The sequence below is a fragment of the Dasypus novemcinctus genome, chromosome 13 (assembly GCF_030445035.2).
Source record: "Dasypus novemcinctus isolate mDasNov1 chromosome 13, mDasNov1.1.hap2, whole genome shotgun sequence".
Classification (NCBI taxonomy): domain Eukaryota; kingdom Metazoa; phylum Chordata; class Mammalia; order Cingulata; family Dasypodidae; genus Dasypus; species Dasypus novemcinctus.
Genome location: NC_080685.1, coordinates 57,212,045 through 57,232,671, shown reverse-complemented (window position 1 = coordinate 57,232,671; position 20,627 = coordinate 57,212,045). Strand labels below are relative to the sequence as shown.

General features: G+C 37.7%; 1 protein-coding gene across 11 annotated transcripts in view; it reads right to left on the bottom strand.

The window, feature by feature from the left end:
* Window positions 1–20,627, bottom strand: part of RASAL2 (RAS protein activator like 2) — a 459,173-nt gene that overhangs the window by 133,267 nt on the left and 305,279 nt on the right. The window contains exon 1 of one of the 11 annotated variants that reach the window (XM_058274791.1): window positions 7,077–8,030. The exons of 8 other annotated variants lie outside the window; for them this stretch is intronic. The gene's annotated coding sequence lies outside the window, so the exon portion shown is untranslated. Of the gene's footprint in view, window positions 1–7,076; window positions 8,031–20,627 lie in introns of those variants that run through there. 2 more of the 11 variants (XM_071207584.1, XM_058274787.2) reach the window with 2 other exon arrangements.

The window sequence follows — 20,627 nt, the reverse complement described above, 5'->3', positions numbered from 1 at the left end:
TATCTAGCCTTGGTATTAGGGTGATGTTGGCTTCCTAAAATGTGTTGCGTAATTTTCCCTCCTCTTAAATTTTTCAGAAGAATTTAAACAGCATTGGGAAGCGGACTTGGCCCAGTGGTTAGCGTGTCCGTCTACCATATGAGAGGTCCGTGATTCAAACCCCAGGACTCCTGGATCCATGTAGAGCTGGCCCGCGCACAGTGCTGATGCTCGCAAGGAGTGCCATGCCATGCAGGAGTGTCCCCGCAGAGGGGAGCCCCACATGCAAGGAGTGCGTCCCGTAAAGAGAGCCACCCAGTGCGAAAGAAAGTGCAGCCTGCCCAGGAATGGCACCGCACACACGGAGAGCTGACACAACAAGATGATGCAACAAAAAGAAACACAGATTCCCGTGCCACTGACAACAAAAACGGACAAAGAAGAACACGCAGCAAATAGACACAGAGAACAGACAACTGGGGTGGGGTGGGGACAGGGAGAGAAATGAAATAAATAAATAAATCTTTAAGGAAAAAAAACAGCATTTGTGTTAGTTCTTCTTGAAATGCTTGGTAGAATTCACCTGTGAAGCCATCTGCTGATCCTGGACTTTTCTTTGTTGGGAGAATTTTTTAAAAGATTTATTTTTATTTATTTCTATCCTCTCTCCCCCCATTGTCTGCTCTCTGTGTCCGTTCACTGTGTGTTCTTCTGCACCTGCTTGTATTATCAGGTGGCACTGGGAAACTGCATCTCTTTTTTGTTGCGTCATCTTGCTGCGTCAGCTCTCCGTGTGTGCGGCGCCACTCTTGGGCAGGCTGCACTTTCTTTCATGCTGGGTTGCTCTCCTTATGGGGTGCACTACTTGCGCATGGGCCTCTCCTATGCGGGGGACACCCCTGCGTGGCACGGCACTCCTTATGCTCATCAGCACTGCACATGGGCCAGCTCCACACGGGTCAAAGAGGCCTGGGGTCTGAACTGAAGACCTCCCATGTGGTAGGCGGACGCCCTATCCATTGGGCCAAGTCCGCTTCCCCTGTTCTTTGGTTTCCATATGTCATCTTATTTTTGTCTTTTTACTTTTTTGGCTATGTTTTCTGCTTTTCTTGCCTTCAACACTCTCCCCCAAGTCTCTCTCTCCTGTCTTTTTCTTTCCAGCTGTAAGGCTCTTTTTAAAATTTCCAGCAAAATATATTCTTTTTTCACAAACTCTCTTAGTTTCCATTTATTTGAGAATATTTGAGAATTTGGAAAACCCATTCATAGTCTACCAAATCATAACTATAAATGCTACCATTGTACCTGAAATGGAACTTGCAGATATGGGAATAGAAAATAATACTGGAATAAGAAAAAGGTATTGCTGACAGAATAATTTGGACAATTTTGAAAAGGCACTGAATCTCAATCTTTTGGGTATCCTGATAGCATTTGGCCACTCAAAAATGTATTATTAAGCACTTTGTCAGTTTTATTCTGAAAAATGTCAAAATAATAAGAGAAGATGCCTACTCTGCAGTAGGAAGGTACATAATAGCATCAGAAATGGGAACACAAATAACTACAATGCAAGTGTGGGTGTGATAAATTCCATTAATAGAGAGCTGTTACTGGCCCATCTTCCCTACTTTCATTGTTAAATTTCCATTGCTAAATCTCTGCATCCATCTTTACTTTCTATAGTTTTCTCTTTTCTCCCCCGAAAAGGTAAATCCTGTGCTCTTCCTCTTATCCTCAAGTCCAAACCCATGAAGGATTTTGTTCTTTCCGTTATTTGCTTTTCTTATAGGTTCAATATTTTGCTTTCCCCTCTACCTAAAAATATATACAAGTATCCCCAGTTTAAAAAAGGGTACCTGTGATAGTCTGAGGTTCTTTTATGAATTCCAAAAAGAAAAATATTATATTCTTGAACTAATCAATTCCTGTGGGTATGGGGCCATTTTGACTGGACTACATCAGTGGGGTATGACTCCGTTCGGGTCTCCACACTCTTTACTAGAGTTTTATATAAATGGAATAAATGGAGACACACAGAAAAAGGAACCTGCAATTTTGATCCTACCATGTGAGAGAAAGGAGTGAGAGAGAGAAGTCTAGGTTCGCCTATAGCTGCAGAAAGACAGAGAAGCCAGAGAGGCTAAGAGAGGTCCTGGAGTGTGGCATCAGCAGAGAATATAGGCACGGAAAGAGGCCCCTGAGAGCCAGGGTTGGGACCACAAAACAGCCCGAGTCTGAAGGGATGAGCCCTGACATATGCCTGATTGCCGCGTGGCAGGATATCAGGATCACCAATAACTGACTTGGTGAGAAAGCATCTCTGATGGTGCCTTGATTTGGACATTTCATGGCTTTAGAACTGTAAGCTTTTACCCCCAGCAAAATCCTCATTATAAAGGTCAATCCATTTCTGGTACTTTGCATCAGCAACCCTTTGGCAAACTAAGATAGTACTTTTCCTTTCTTGTAGCCACAGATTTTCCCAGGCAAGAAGAAGCTTGGCATGTGATTTCCACTGTCTCACCACCTATGGTCTTTCTCAATGCTATAAAATCTGACTCCCCACCCCCCAACTTTTACTGTTACTTTCCCATGTCTTCAACAGTCTTCTACTTGTCAAATCCAGTGGTCTTCCCTGACATCTCCTTAGCTTTTGTAACCACTAACATTATTGGCCACATTGTTGACCTTTTCTATCTTAGCTTCCATGACACCATACCATCTTGGCTTCCCTTCTTCTGTATTTCCACTTCCTCTCCACTCCTTCCACCATGCCTCCAACTTTGGTGTTCTTCAAAGTTCACTCCCTGTCCCCTGTTTTCTTCTTCATGGTCTCAATAGTAGATATCACTCGTAGATGCTTAGAGCTTCAACTATCTTTCTTCTCTAGATGAATGGCTCTCTAATAGGGACTTTATTTCCAGTCACTAGATCTGTATTTCTGTCTGGATGTCTAGTAGTAACTTCAAACTCAATTTGTCTAAATAAAACTCACTATCTTTCCTCAAAATCAGTCTCCTTTTCTTAACTTCTAGAGTTCTATTAAGAGTATCACCATCCTTCCAAGTTCAAAAATTGTCTTTGATTCATTTTGCTCCTGATTCCCCCAATTTGTCACCAATTCTACTGATATATCTTTTGTAATCTTGCCATCCCAGCATTTCAGTTATTCATCTGAACTGGGCAAATATTTACCTGCATGTGGACACTGAGTTACTATGAACCAAATATACTGTGTAACATAGTGTATGATTCATAAAAAATTTTAAATGAGAAATGTATGTTTTTATTAACTATGTTTTCTTTTTAGTTTTTAATTGCTTGTATTTTCAATTATTAAATGTACAAAATAAAGTTTAAAAAAAGAGGATTGAACATGCATTGAGGAGGCATTCAATATCTAGTTTTAATAATATATACGGAAACCATTAATTATAATTTAGAGAAGTAAATGTTAAGTGCCAGTCATCTCTGGACTATTGTAATAGACTTCTAACTGGTTTAACCATTTTCAGTCTCTTCACCTATCTTGCCACTTTCACATATGCCTTCTTAAAAATAACTACTTTAAGCATAACTTTTTCTTGTTCAAGAATCTTAATTCTTCCTACTGCTTTCAGGATGGAATTGTCATTCACTAGCCTGGCATGAAAGGTCCTACACAGCAAATCCCCAAATATCTTTCAAGTATCATTTCTCATGACTCCTCTACATGAATTCTCCATTCCTTTCAAATCAGGTTACTCACTGGACCTGAACATAATTTAATATTCTTCCAGAATCCTTTCATCAGAAAACCCTACCGCTTCCAAAATAATCTATTTATCCTTTAAGATGCAGATCAAACCCTAGCTTAATAGAACAATCTCAAATTTCCTAGCCAAAAGTGATACTGTCCCTCTCCAAATTACCAAAGCAATTTTTGCCTACATAAATAATTTCACAGTTAGGTATTGCCTTATTATATTTTCCCCACTGTTGTCTTGAATTGTCATTTAATCTTTCTCATTTAACTAGTACACAGTTCATCTTTTCTCCCCAGTCAAACTCTATGCTTTTCATGAGCTGCTTTATCTTAAACTTCTTTGTATCTTATTACCACAGTAACTAGTACAATGTCTTATAATATTTGTTCATGTAATATGCTATCATAGAAAAGAGAACTATCTTTTCTGTTTGGAGTGGTGAATGAAGATCATATTGAGAAACTGTGTAAATACACTACAAATAACTTAGGATATGATCAAATTTGAAACAGGTGTAGGATTTTGGAAAACAGACTTTGGATGAAGGAAAATTGCTGATAGAAGGAACAACACATGCAAAGGTAAGAAAAGGCAACGTTTGTTCCAGAGATAGAAAGGTAACCAATTTGGTTGGAATGGTGAGTGTTCTTGTTTTGTTTTGTATTGCTTTCAAAAAGAATACTGAAATGTCAGGTGGAAGGGCTGGAATAAGTTCTGGAGTAAGGAGTTTTTTTTGTTGTTGTTGTTGTTTTTTTGAGTAAGGAGTTTTGACTTTATCTAATCAGTGATGTGGGGGTCATGAAGGAAGGCTTTGTAATAGAAGGATAGAATAAACACAGTTTTATGAAGCTTCAACAAATCAACAATGCACTAAATTAACAGGAAGGCCTGAACATCAGTTAGAGGGTAATTGTCCAGAAGGAAAATAGAATAGCTGAATTTACAAAAGGTACTTTTCTTGCATCTCCCATCTTAGACGGAAATCTGCCTTAAAATTCCTTAGGCAAAATGCAGTTTGATAGTTTCTTTGACACAGTGTCTCTTTTTTTTTTTTGAGGTACTGGGGCTGGGGATTGAACCCTGGACCTCATATGTTGGAAGATGGTGCTAAACCACTGACCACATTGGCTCCCCTGAGGTTTTTTTTTTCTTCTTTTTCTCCCATTTGTTTGCTTGTTTGTTCTGTTCTTAGGAGGTACCGGGTGGGAACCGAACCCAGGATCTCCTTTATGGAAAGCAGGTACTCAACCACTTGAGCCACATCTGTTCCCTGCAGTATCTCTTATGGTTCTATTCATCCAAGATTTACCATAAAGTAGATTCAGTTTTCTTATTTTTCCCTTGATATCTTCATTGGGAAAAGCTTGTTATCATTAACGTTACCTACATGAGCAAATGACTGGCCACAAGGGTCTTGCTTAATCCTCAAGTTATCTATCTTAAGCTATATCTGAGATAGTTTTGCTCTTAATTCCTCTGGGGGAGTTTAGTAAATTTCTTTTTATCCACAGATGGAAGTATTTGCTACCCATGATCAGGAGTGGGCTTCAACCCTGCCACAGCAGAGCATGGGATAGATTCATAGTTGTCTGCTTCCTCAGCAACTAAACTTACAGCCTTTGAGCAGAATCATGACTTTGACTTATCTGTTTTATCTATTACACTAAAGTTTCCTTCCATTAGGTGGATAATTGGGACTTGGCTACCTACAAGTCAATATAATAATTTGTAGGAAATCATCTTTTTCTTTTAAGCACAGTCTAACATATTTTGTCTTTATTACTTCCATCTGTGGATAAACAGGAATTTACCAATTCCCCAAACAAAAAGAAGGACAAATGGAGCAGGGTCAGGAGGCAAAGGGGACAGAGGATAAAGACAAACTATAGCACTTTTTATTTGCTCATCCTATTTATTTTACCAAATTCTTTTTAGGAATACTGGGGAAATAGCCAAAAAAAGAAAGAAAGAAAAAAAAAAAAGAAAAAAATTAATTTTCAGGCTGGATGATTAGAATTCACAAAAGTATCATGAAAGAGCATGCAAAAAGATGTTTAATGACTCTGCCTTCTTTTCCCACGGTGTAATAGGGTCTAAGAGGTTGATTTTACTCAGGCACATTTGTGTTTGTTTTTCTTCACTGATGTTTCTCTATGTGTGTGGTTGCATGTGTAGGGGGAGGGGAATGGGTAGCAAAGAGAATGAGAGAGACTTCAGACTTAAAGAGTGTGGTATACATATTTCTTAAAGTCATCCAAATGCTCAAGATAAATGAAGTTACAATAAACAAATTAAGAATAGGACTAGTATATAAATATATCTACCTAAGTCTTTATAGAACCAGAAAAGATTCAACTGGGATCACTATTACATCTAAACTATATGACAAAAAGGGAAAACATTTATAGAATGTTGAAACTGACAAAGAATTGAATGGAATAAAACAAAGCAGAAACTTATACTAAATATAGTGAAAATGTTCCTAATAATAGGAGAAGTATCTTTTGGATTGGCAGAAGACTATTCTTAGGTTTCGAGAATATTCATGAGGAATAAATTAGAAGACCAGCTGAATTTTGCCCATTTATAATAAAGGGATACTTACATTTTGGCAAATATGAGATAGATCAAATTTGTAAAACAGCTAAATTTGAAGGTTATTAATCTAATGAAAGTATTCAGAAATAGAATTTTTGTAAGTATTAAGATCCTCTTACATTTAAAATAAGATTGGATTTATAATATGACTTTCCTAGGAATTTCTTTAGTATATCAAATACTCCATGATCAAGTGTTTTCCTTAGAAATATACTAAAAAACATCCACAAATGGGAAGTTAATGACTGGTTCCAACTGTCCTATTTTATATATTCAGCAGAAATCTTTTACATGAGCATTACAAATATTTCACACCTTGCATAAAAGCTACTTTTTTATTCATATGTTAGCTTTTCATACACATAAAGCCTATATCCACTCTCACACAACAAGCCTCACCATCACTGTATTGAAAGTTGTAGTAAAACCATAATATATTTTGGCCAGAAGTTGTAGAAATACCATGAACAGCTGGCCAGATGACATGGTAAACCTTGCACAGAGCTAGCACTCTTTGTTAAAGCAAAGAAGCAAGCAGTCTCTTATTTCTCAGCCAGTGTTGGTGGCACTATTACTATTGACACAAACAAAACTTGAAAAGCAAACAACTTGGAACATATTCTCTTAATTTCGCTACCCCCCCTTTAAAAAAATACAAACGTGGATTAAGAAAATTTGGGGTCCTATTCCCCAAAGTAAGAAAAGTTCAGACAACAAAGGGTTAAAAGAACAAGCAGAGCCCTACCGTACCCAGAAATGACAGAAGGCTCTTCTCTTCTTCGGTGCTACTATCCAACCACTCGGCCACATCACCGGGGGAAAGGAGACTCATTCTCCAGCCAGAAAACTTTTCCATACAGAGCACAATTACTGAACGATGAAACCGGGAAAGAAAGATAGAGCGACTAAATTCTTGGGGGTCCAACACTTAAATTGCTGGCTAGGCTGTAATGATGAAAGAAAATGTGATCCTCCCTCCACTCTGAATTGTCTCTGTGACATCAATCTAATACAACAGGGGGAGGGGGTAAGAAATAGAGAGGGTTAAAAGAGGGTGATAGAAGAGAAGGGAAGAGATTTGTCCGCCTCTTGGTGTTAAGCTTTAGCCTGAAAGAGAAAGCCAGGATAAACTTGAATAATGATTTGTTTCATGAGAGGAGAAAGCATAGGAAAATAAATAATAAAGATGCTGAAAGAAAAAGAAACAGGTTCCTAACTGGAAGCAGCTTAGATAACCAGACAGCACAATAGCTAATCAGTTAAGTAAAGCACATCATCAAATATAAACAAAGGCAAAAGAACAAATTCAGCATTTTGTTTTGTTCTAAGAAGAAAGGTTTTCAAATTTCCTTTCAATCATCCGGGAGAACTGCAGCCCCCCAGCCCCTTCCTGCTTCAGCTATTTCAACAGCATCACAGTCCCTTTTACGAAGATTTCCTGCAAGCAAAGGCAGGTTGATCAATCTGTGAATAGGAAGCTCTCCTCCCTCCTTGCTTCTCCTGCTCCATCCTCCCCTCTCCTCGCATGGCGGCTGCATTGATCGACAATAATGGAATCTGTAACTGACTGCCAACAGCAACATTAAGGATATTACAAGTCCACTTCATAAGTATTCCAGCCGGTGGTCGGAACTTGGGGGCAACTCTGGGCTTCTACAGTAAATAGCTCTGTCTTTGTGAGAAAAAAAAACGAAGTATGTGTGTGTGCGTGTGTGTGTGTATGTGTGTGAGAGAGAGAGAGAGACAGAGAGAGAGAGAGAAAGGAGAGAGAAGGAAAAAAGGCTGAAATCTGAAAGTAAGAGAAGCTGTTGGGCTGAAGGTTCATCAATACAGCAAATGATTGTCCTTCAAGTCCTGTCTGACATACTTGTCATTGTGAAGGAATCAGATCCAAATAGATTTTAAAAATATGATTTACACTACATATTTACATGGTTTGATTTAAGATCATTTCACAGGCTGACACATTAATAGGCAGAGGAAAATCAAGCAGAAAAGGTATTTTCAGAGAGCCATAAATCATCAATATCCCTGTTCTCTGAAGACTGATTAGGCTTGTTGCTATGAGAAGACAATACTCTGATCAAAATGCTAGCTTTCTTCCCATTAATCTAGCCTTTTCTTTTATGCTAGTAGTCTGCCTTCTATGAGCGAATTCTCGTTGCTGAATACTGCCTCCTTAATGCATCCTGAGCCCATTCCCTTTTCTCCACATTTACTTCAGGCCTTTGTTATTTTCACTTGGCCTCTAGCTCACTTTGACTCTAAGATCTTTGAGGGCATTGACCTTGTTTTATATTAATATTTGTCATCAAAGTGGCTGGAGCAGTGCCTGGCAGTTAGAAGGTAGCTCGCTAAATATTTACTGAAGTTTTGGTCTGCTACTCTAAAAGTTCTAAGTTTCAACACTGACAGAGATGCCAGGCTTTCTAAGTATTAGGATCTCTTTGACAGATACTTACTTAGAAGTAGTTGTAGCTTTAGTGCCACTTGATTAAGAAGAAATAAAATGCCAAAAAAAGATATTATGAATTCATATGTTTAAATGAATCTATATTTTATTGCTAAGAATAACTATAAAATTTAAACATAGTTGTAAATAGGTATAAAAGAAATTTCATCTAAACTCAGAGGCAATGCCTGCTAAGGGATTGATATCTCTTTGCAATAACTTCATGGCACGCAAGTATCTTTGTAGTTCAAAGGCTGGAGGCAATGGCCTAGGGGATCTAGTTCAAACTTACTGGAGTGATCTGGCTCCTGCTTTTTCTGGTAGGAGACCCAGACTGCCCTTACCTCAGCCATTCTGTGCTATTTACCTCATTCCCATGCCTTTGCATTTTCCACCAAATATAATCTACGTAAGAGCAGAGAAAAAAAAAAAAGAGCAGAGAAAATTCATTGCTTTTGTTTGTTGGTGCATCCCCAATGTCTAGCATATACTAGGCATATACTAGGTTCTCAAAAACTTTTACTGAATGACTTTTGTACTTCTTATGAGCTATTTCTCTTTCTACCATATATATATCTGACTATGCAAACTAATCCATTGTTCAGCTATCACTTCTCTATGTCTTCTTTGACTCCTTAAGGCAGATTTCATAGCTTTCTCATTCATATATTCACTGCTACTATTCCTATTAATTTACTGAAATTATTTTTTACATAGTGGGTTCCTCCACTATGTGCCTTTATTTTTAGAAGGCAAAATTATGTTCTATAAAAAATTTTAATTAGTGCTAGCACATAGTGGATAATTAATAAACGTTTCCTGAATGGACATACTATTGAAAATGGGATTGTCATTCCATGTACCAATGACAGACTAATACTAAAGAACCCTACATATCCCTGACATAAAAATATGTGCTATTAGTCTCCAAATCAAAAGTCAAAACAAAACCTGGCTAAAGAGAAAATAAATAATTCATTTGTTTCATGAAAGAAATATTGTATAGCCAAAGAGGCTATCAAAATAATCTAGTCCTACTTGTCCTCTGAAAACAGTATTAGTAAATAAGATACCTAAGAAAAAGTTTTAGAATGAAATTTAAATGAGATAAATGTGCCTGGGAAGAATTTTTTAGGGTAATGCATCCAGAATTTGATAAACTGCCTTTGGTCTGTTACTTTATTTCTTGAAGATGAAATAATGTTTATTTAAAAGATTAAGTTCTGTCATTTTATATACAAGGTGTCATATGTTTTTCCCTGCTCAGAATTTGAGTGACAGAATCAGAACATAGCATGAATTAATCCTCTTCATGCAAATTTTTCCTTAAGAATAAAGCAGTGAGGAAGATTGTGGGAAAATGGCATCAGACTAACAGGGAGGGCTCAATGTCTTAACAAAAACAATGGAGAAAGGGCCAAAAGCTGTCCAAAGGACTGGCTTTGGTGGTCAGCAGAACAGGACAGTGCACGTAACTCCCAGGAGGGTGAGGAACAGACAGACAAAGAATGTGAAACAAAAAACATGAGCTACCAAGCCCCCATGGCAGCCAGGAAGGGCTCCCCTCCCCCACCCAAGATATTAAGCTGGGGTAAAACCCCTGGTTCACTGCAGCTGACTAAAAGGGGAACAAACATCCTCCTCACTGTCAACTGTTTCAAGGGAAAAGGGAGGGGGAGTTGGGGGGGCTTTTCCTCAGTGACTTCGGCCCGGAGAGCCCATGCTGAATCTCTGCTCTGGAGGTTCAACACAGATAGGAAAGCCAAGGCTGAAACACCTCCATGGAAAGGTGTGCCGACAAGTGCCATCAGCTGGTAGTCTGGAAACTGCATAGACAAAAACTGTTTGGTTCTCTCTGTATCCTAAAACCTGGGATGAAATCTGTGCCCTGTTAATAACCTCCTTATCTGATTTTGATAACTTAAGCTGAGCAAATTTAAAGAATTAGAATAAGTTGAACCAGATGTCAAAAAAGATCTGTGAAAAAAAAACAACAGGCAAAAGATAGAATCAGCCATCAGAGTACTTTCACATTAGATTCAGAATGCTAGACAACAGCAAAAAATTACAAGCCATACTAGGATACAGGAAGAGATGGCCCAGCTAAAGGAACACAACAAATATCATGAAGAGATACAGGATATCAGGCAATCACCGATAATCACACAACACTCCTAAATCAATTCAAAGAATTTAAAGAAAGTATGACTAAAGAAAGAAAGGATAATAAGAAGACACTGGGTGAGCATAAAGAACAATTTGAAAATCCTGAAAAGAAAAGTAATAGAACATATGGAAATGAAAAACATGATGGATATGCTCAAAAATACATTAGAGGCCTAAAGGCAGATTTGAATTGGTGAAGACAGAATCAGTGATTGTGAAGACTGAATATCTGAACTGGAAAAGACAGGAGAGGAGAAGGAGAAGGAGAATGGGAAAAATGGAACAGAGTCTCAGGAAACTGAATGACAACACAAAATGCAAAACTATATGCGTTATCGTATCCCAGAAAGAGAAGAGAATGGAAATGGGACAGAAAGAATATTTTAGGAAATAATGACTGAAAACTTCCCCTTATGAAAGATATAAATATCAATATCCAAGAAGGACAACAGTCTCCAAAAAGAATAAATCCAAATGGATCTACTCTGAGATATCTACTATTCAGAATGACAAACAGAGACAAAGAGAAGATTCTAAAAGCAAAGCATCAATAAGATTAAGTGCCAACTTTCATCAGAAACCATAGAGGTGAGAAGAAAGTGGTATGATGTATTTAAGATACTGAAAGAGAAAAACTGCTAACAAAGAATTCTGTATCTAGTAAAATGTCCTTCAAAAATGAGGCTGAGGTCAAAGTCTTCACAGACAAACAAAACCTGACAGAATATGTTACCAAAGGCAAGAATTACAATAGATACTAAAGGGAGTACTGCAGCCTGAAAGGAAAAAACAAGGTGAGAGATTTTGGGAAGAGTGTAGATATGAAGATTATTAGGAAGAGTAAACTAAAGAGTAAGAAGACAGACTATACAGTGATGTAACAACAGAGAGCCGAAGGACAAACTGGTTGAAGTTACGTAATGCCTTTAAAATAATAATATTGAATGTTAATTGCTTGAACTTCCTAGTCAAAGGAGAGGAGAATGGAAAAGGACAGAAAGAATATTTGAGGAAATAATGACCAACTGATAAAATGGATTAAAAAAAATATAAGCAAAATATGTTGTGTACAAGAGACCCACCTTAGACATAAGGGCACAACCAGATTAAAAGTGAAAGGTTGGGGAAGTGGCTGTGGCTCAAGCAGCTGGGCTCTCATCTACCATATGGGAGGCCCTGGGTTTGCATCCTGTGGTCTCCTTGTGAAGGCAGGCTCGCCCGCATGCTGCGGAGAGCCTCTGGCCCAGGCTCCACAGAGTGCTGCCTGGCCTGCAAGTGTGTGGAGAGCCAACTCAGTAAGGTGAAGCAACAAAAAGGGAGAAAAGCAAAAAAAAAAAAAAAAAAAAGTAGAAGAGCATGCAGTGAATGGGACACAGAGAGCAGACAGCAAGCAAAAATCTGCAAGGGGGCAGATGAAAAAAAAAGTGAAAGGTTGGAAAAAGATATTCCATGAAAACAATAACCAAAAAAGAGCTGGAGTAGCAATCTCAATATTGGACAAAACAGACTTCAAATAAAAACTGTTATAGGGATGAAAAAGGTCATTATATATTAATAAAAGGGGCAATTCACCAAGAAGAAATAACTATACTAAATATTTATGCACCTAACCTGAGTGCCCCAAGATACATGAGGCACACACTGCAAAACTGAAGGGAGAAATAGATGTCTCTGCAATAGTAGTTGGAGACTTTGAAACATCACTCTTGTATTGGATAGAGGATAAATAAGGAAACAGCTTGAATAATGTGATAAATGAACTAGACCTAACAGACATCAATAGAACATTATACCACAAAGCAGCAGGATATACATTCTTTCCAAGTGCTCATGGATCTTTTTCCAAGATAGACCATATGTTGGGTCATAAGACAAGCCTCAATAAATTTAAAAAGATAGAAATTACATAAAACACTTTCTCTAATCATAATGGAACGAAGCTGTAAATTAATAATGGATTGAAAAAAGGAAAATTCATATATATATATATGGAGATTAAACAACACACTCTTAAATAATCAGTGGGTCAAAGAAGAAATTGCAAGAGAATTCAGCAAATATCTCGAGATGAATGAAAATGAGAACACAACGTATCAAAACCTATGGGATGAGGAAATGGCCGTGGCTCAATTGATTGGGCTCCCGTCTACCATATTTGAGGCCCTGGGTTTGTGTCCCAGGGCCTTCTTGTGAAGGCAAGCTGGCCCATTCCTGTGGAGAGCTGATGGCCTGCTCCCACAGAGAGCTAACGGCCCATGTCTGTGGAGAGCCGACAGCCCGCGCCTGCACCCATGGAGAACTGGAGCAGCAAGATGGACGCAACAATGGGAGTCAAGCAGACACAGAAGAATGCACAGCAAATGGACAGAGCAGACAGCAAGCAAGCTGCAAGGGGGGGAGGATAAAAAAAAACCCATGGGATGGGGAGATCCAGCAAGATGGCGTCAGTTAATGTAGGCATTCACCAACTCTCTCACAAAAAAATGTCTCAGAAGGGGCAAGATCCTGTCTGATGAGCTGCTTTGGGAACCCACAGAGCAGGAAGGTTCAGGGCAACAATCTGGAGGGAAATGGACAAAGAGATAAAAAGCCCAAGGGTAAGCTGTGGAGCTGGAGTTGGTAGGTGTACATTCAAGAGACTTGAATCTTTGGGTTGTCCATGTGCCAGCTAGGCCTGGAGCTTCAACGGAGTTGCAACACCTACTTTCCATCAGCTGTATGGGATAGAAACACCCTCTCAAATAGAGGTGGAGAGGGCATCACCATCCCAGAATCCTTAGGATCAGGGAATAAAATATAGACTAGAGTGGACTTATTAGTATTCTAGTATAGACTTATTGTGATTCTTGCAATGGAAGAAATTGTATCATTGGGGTGGAGACAGAGACCACTGGAGGTACTGAAGGCAGGGAGAGGGAGAAAGAGGTGTAATATAGAGGCATTTTTAGGACTTGGAATTGTCCTGAATGACAATGCAATAACAGATACAGGCCATTATATATCATTTTTAAAAAAGATTTATTCTCCCAACCCCCGGTTGTCTGTTCTCTGTGTCTATTTGCTGCGTCTTCTTCTTTGTCCGCTTTTGTTGCTGTCAGCTGCACAGAAATCTGTGTTTTTTTAAATTGCATCATCTTGTTGTGTCAGCTCTCCGTGTGGGTGGCGCCATTCTTGGGCAGGCTGCACTTTCTTTCACGCTGAGTGGCTCTCCTTACCAGGCACACTCCTGCGCACGGGGCTCCTTTACGCGGGGGACAACCCTGCGTGGCAGGGCACTCCTTGCGCTCATCAGCACTGAGCATGGGCCAGCTCCAAACGGGTCAAGGAGGCCTGGGGTTTGAACCGTGGACCTCCCATGTGGTAGACGGATGCCCTAACCACTGGGCCAAGTCCACTTCCCTAGCCATTATATAGCTTGCCATATATATCAGTGTAAACTACAATGTAAACTATAATCCATGTGTAGTGGCAATGCTCCAAAACGTGTTCATCAATTGCAATGAATGTACCACACTAATGAAAGAAGTTGTTAATATGTGGAAAAGTGGGAGGTGTGGGGAGTGGGGCATATGGGAATCCATTAGATTTTTTAATGTAACATTTTATGTAACCCAAATATCTTTTTAAAAAAGTAAAAAATATATTTATTAAAAAAAAAACCCCAATCTTATGGGATGGGACTATATAACACAGTGAACACTGTAATGGAAGATAGACTGTAGTTAACAGAACAAATATGAGAATGTTCTAAGAAATATATAATACTTACTCTAGTGTTAATAATCCAGTATTTTAGGGAAAAAATGGACCAAATGTAAGATGTGGGCTACAGTTAATATATTTTGACACTGCACTTTGATAATTTGTAACAAATGCTTCACAACAGTATAAGGTGTTGGTAGTGGGGTGATGTATGGGAACCCTGTATGATGATATAAATGTCTGTTTTTTAAGCTCACAACTTTTATTACATACATTTATTGTTTATATATGTTCATGAATGAATGGTATACTAAAAACAACAACAACAACAAAAAACAAAAACCCTACGGCAGTGCAGAGAGGGAAATTTATAGCCCTGAACACTCATGTGAAAAAAGAAGAAAGAGTTAATATTGAAGATCTAACTGCACACCTTGAGGAACTAGAAAAAGAACAGCAAATTAATCCCAAACCAAGCTGAAGGAAAAAAATGGTGAAGATCAGAATAGAAATAATGAAATAAATGAAATTAAGAACAAAAAACAATAGAGAGAATCAACATTTCCAAAGGAAAAAAGAGAGAATGCAAATAAATAAAATCAGAAATGAGAGGGGGTACATCAGCACTGACTTTACAGAAATAAGAGTGTTCATAAGAGAATTCAATGCATAATTGTATGCCAAAAAACCAGACAATGTAGAAAGATCATCAAATTCCTAGAAACACACAAACCATCTACACTGACCCAAGAAGAAATAGAAGACCTCAATAAACCAATCACAAGTGAAGAGATTAAAACACTCATCAAAAACCTCTCAAAGACAAAAAGTATGGGACCAGATAACTTCACAGGTGAATTTTACCAATCATTCAAAGATGATCTAATACCAATCTTGCTAAAGCTTTTCCAAAAAATTGAGCAGGAAAGAACTTTACCAAACTCATTCTATGAAGCCAACATCACCCTCATACCAAAACCAGATAAAGATATTACAAAAAAAGAAAATTACAGAACAATATCTCTAACGAATATGGATGCAAAAATCCTCAACAAAATACTTGCAAAAAACACATTAAAAGAATTATACATGACAATCAAGTGGGTTTTATACCAGGTATGCACGGGTGGTTTAACACAAGAAAATCAATTAATGTAATAAACCACATTGATAAAATGAAGAAAAGGAACATGATACTCTCAACTGTGCAAAGGCATTTAACACAATGCAGCATCCTTTCTTGATAAAAACACTCCAAAAGACAGGAATAGAAGGAAACTTTCTCAATATGGTAAAGTGCATATATGAAAAACCTACAGCTAGCATTGTACTCAATGGTGAAAGACTGAAAGTTTTCCCACTGCGATCAGGAACAAGATAAGGATGCCCACTATTACCATTGTTATTCAGTACTATGCTAGAAGTTCTAGGTAGAGAAATTAGGCTAGATAAAGAAATAAAAGGCATCCAAAGAGGAAGGGAAGAAATAAAACTTTCACTATTTGCTGATGATATGATTCCATATCTAGAATCTCCTGAAAAATCCACAAAAAAGCTACAAGGACTTCAGCAAAGTGGCAGGATACAAGATTAATACACAAAAATCAATAGCGTTTCTATAAACTACCGATGTGCAAGCTGAGGAGGAATTCAGAAAAACATTCCATTTATAATAGCAACTAAAACAATCAAATCTTTAGGAATAAAGTTAACCAAAGATATAAAGGACCTGTATTCAGAAAACTATAAAACATTATGAAAAGAAACTGAAGACTTAAATAAAGGGATGGACATTCTGTGTTCATGACTGGAAGAATAAATATTAAGATGTCAATTCTACCCAAACTGATTTTCAATTCAATGCAATTCCAATAAAAATTCCAACATCCTTTTTTGCAGAAATGGAAAAACCAACTATCAAGTTTATTTGGAAGGGTAAGGGGCCCTGGATAGCCAAAAAGATTTTTAAAAAGAAGAAAAAGATTAGAAGATTCTCACTTCTGGACTTTAAAGCATATCACTTAGCTACAGCGGTAAAAACAGGTTAGCACTGGCATAAAGACAGACACATTGACCAGTGAACTCAGAAACAGACCCTCATATCTACAGTCAAGTGATTTTTGACAAGGTGGTCAAGCCCTCCCAGATGGGCCAAAACAGTCTATTCAACAAATGGTGATAGGAGAACTGGATACCCATATCCAATATTAACTCAAAATGGATCAGGGACCTAAATTTAAAAGTGACAATCATAAAATTTTTAGAAGAAAATTTAGGAAAACATCTTCAAGATTTTGTGGTAGGCTGTAGTTTCTTAAACCTTACACTCAAAGCACTAGCAACAAAAGAAAAAAATAGATAAATGGGACCTCCTCAAAATTGAACACTTTTACACCTTTAAAGGACTTTGTCAAAGGGTGAAAAGGCAGCTGAATAATGGAAGAAATCATTTGGTAGTCACATATCTGTTAAGGGTGTAATATCCATGATCTATAAAGAGATCACACAACTTAACCATAAAAAGACAACTATCCAGTTAAAAAATGGGCAAAAGACTTGAAAGACAATTGCCCAAAGAAGAAATACAAATGGCAAAGAAACACATGAAAAAATGTTCAACATCCTTAGCGATTAGGGAAATGCAAATCAAAACTACAATGAGGTATCTTTTCATCCTATTCGACTGGCTGCTATTAAAAAGTCAGAAAACTGTAAATGTTGGAGAGGATATGGAGAGATAGGAATGCTTATTCACTGTTGGTGGGAATGTGGAATGGTCCAGCCAATGCGGAAGACTGTTTGGCAGTTCATGAGGAAGTTAATAATAGACTGGCCATGTGACCCAGCAGTACCATTACTAGGGATATACCCAGAAGAACTGAGAGCAGACATGAACAAACACCTGCACACTCATGTTATCAGCAGGATTATTAATGATAGCTAAAACTTGGAAACAACCCAAGTGCTCATAAATCGATGAATGGATAAACAAATTGTGGTGTATACACACGATGGAATATTATGCAGCGGTAAGAAGAAATGAAGTCATGAAGAATATGACATTATGTTGAGTAAAGCAAGTCAGACACACAAGGACAAATACTGCATGTCTGCACTATTATGACTAAATATATATTGTTTACACTCATGGAATTAACAATTAGAATATAGGATACCAGGAAATAGAAGGATAGAAGCTGAGGTTTTATCTGTACAGAATTGGTAAAAAGATTGCTTGCAAATCTTTGGAAAAGAATAGATGGGAAGCAGATGTGGCTCAACTGATAGAGCTGCTGCCTACCATATGGGAGAACCTGGGTTCAATCCCTGGGGCCTCCTGGTGAAAAAGAAGAGAAAGCATGCTCATGCGGCAAGCCAGTGCCCAAGAGTGCCTGTGTGATGAGCCAGTGCTCCACACAAGTGAATCACATAGCAAGATGATGATGCATCAAAAGAGAGACAAGGGAAGAATCAAGGCAAAGTGCAGCAGAAACCAGGAGCTGAGGTGGCACAATTGACAGGGAACTTCTCTCCCCATCAGAGGTCTCTAGGATGGAATCCTGGTGAATCCTAGAGGAGAGAAAATGAGAACAGAAGACAACAGAGACAGCAAAAACATCAGGGCAGGAGGAGAGGAAGGGGAGGAAATTAAATAAATAAATAAATAAAATCTTTAAAAAAGAGAATAGAAATGGTGAAAGCATATCATGGTGTATGTAACTAGCAGAGCTATTGTATGGGTATGACAGTGTGTGAAAGGGAAAGTCTAAGGTCATGTATATTACTAGAAGGAATGCTAAAAACATGTTACATGTTGTATAAGTAATAAAACCTCATGTAAAACATGAATTTGGGTGAAATTGTATACACACACACTAGAGAGAACGAAGAACAATAGCAGCTATGTATAGCAAGGGAAGCATAGAGAGATTGAGAGGTGACGAATTTTGTTTTTGCTTATTATTATTATTGGAATAATGAAAGTGCTCTGAGAATGACTAAAATGATGAATGCACAAATACGTGATTACATCAAATACCAGTGATTGTACACTTGGATGGATTTATGCTTTATTAATATATACCAATAAAATCGATGTGTTAAAAAACAACAACAAAGCAATGACTCACTTGAAAATGTAACTATTTTATAGTGGGCTATACATTTTGCTTAAAATGTGAGTCAAGGCATGAAAATACTGTTAAGTATCACTGCTAGAAAGAATGATTGCCTATGATCTTTTAGATGAAAAAAAACCAAATCTCATACATTTTTGGCAATATATCATGTGCCTTACTTATATAAGTATATATTCTGTATATTGACTTTATTTTATTCCTAGCTTGTCTAAAATAAGGAAAATATCTATAAAATGCTTGATGTTTGAAGGAGTTTCTATTTGAGGGTACTTGAACTTGTATTTCCTCGTGTGTGTGTGTGTGTGTACATGTGTGCATGTCACTACGTGTTTGTTAGGCACTTTACTAAGTGTTTTACACCCTTTAACACATTTGTTCTTAAACAACCCTGTGAGGTAGGTATCGTCTTCATTGTACAGATGAGAAAACTGAAGATGATGGAACTTAACTTGCCCAAGGTCACACAGCTAGTCTTGGAATTCAAATGTGAACTTCTGATTGTTTTGGCCAATGTTCCCTCCAGTATTATTCTATATCCACAAAGACCAATTTAGAAAGGATCAGCAAACAGAAAGGATCTATAGCGGGCCAGAGAGTAAATATTTTAGATTTTGTAGGCCATAAGGTTTCTGTCACAACTATTTTAATTCCACAGCTGCAGCATGGAAGCAGCCATAGACAACATGTAGACAAAGGGGCAGGGCTATCTTCCAATACATCTATATTTACAAAAAAGGGCATTGGGCTATGCTTTACTGACCCCTATTTGGGCCAAATTATCAATTCAATCAAAATTTGGGACTGAAGATGGTAAATTCTAAGAAGAGGGAACAATCAGTAAAAAGGCTGAGAGGAAGGTGCAGCTAGAGTGGAATGAGCTAGAAGGGATAAAAGGATGTGAGGTCTGTGAAGTAATAGGAAGCCAGTACACGTAAGGTTGTGAGGACTTTGGCTCTTACTCTTTATTAGATGGGAAGATTTTGAAAGAGGAATGATGCATTAAGTCTTACTATTTCTTTTTAGAACAGCTTTATTGAAACATAATTCCCATACTACAAAACTCACCTTTTTAAAGTGTACAATTCAATGGTTTTTAAGATGTTCACCAAACTGAAGTACCATTACGACTATCTAATTTCAGAACATTTTTGTCACCCCCAAAATAAACTCCATACCCATGAGTAGTCACTTCTCCCTCTCTAGCCCCCGCCTCCAGTCCCTGGCAACATTAATCTACTTTCTATCTCTATGGATTTGCGTATCTAGACATTTAATTTAAATGGAATCAAACCATCTGTGGCCTTTTGTGTCTGGCTTCTTTTGCTTTGTTCATCCAACATGATACATGTTGTAGCATGTATCAGTACATGCTTTTTGTTCCTTTTTATGGCTGAATAATATCCCATTGCATAATAACCATATTTTGTAGATCCATTAATCAGTGGACGGACATTCAGGTTTTTTTCTAGGTTTTTTTTTTGCTATTATGAATAATGTTGATATGAATATTCATGTACAAGTTTTTATGTGGATGCCTTACATTTTTAAATGATATACAAAGAAAGATGCATTATATAATCAGCTTCTTTTTAATGTCAAAGTTTTTAAAAATACTATAGCATAAGAAAGTTACCTCCCAATTTTACAAGTACCATTATTTCCTCCTATTTCATTGGGATTTCCATCCTTCTTGAATAAACCAAAACCATTTACTTAGCTTTTTTTCCTGCTCTATTATTCCTGCACACATGAAAAAATTAATACTAGGTACTCCAAGAATGAATAAAGGCAGGTAATGTATCAGTGTAGATATTTTCTAAGTTGATAATTGAAGTTGAAGGG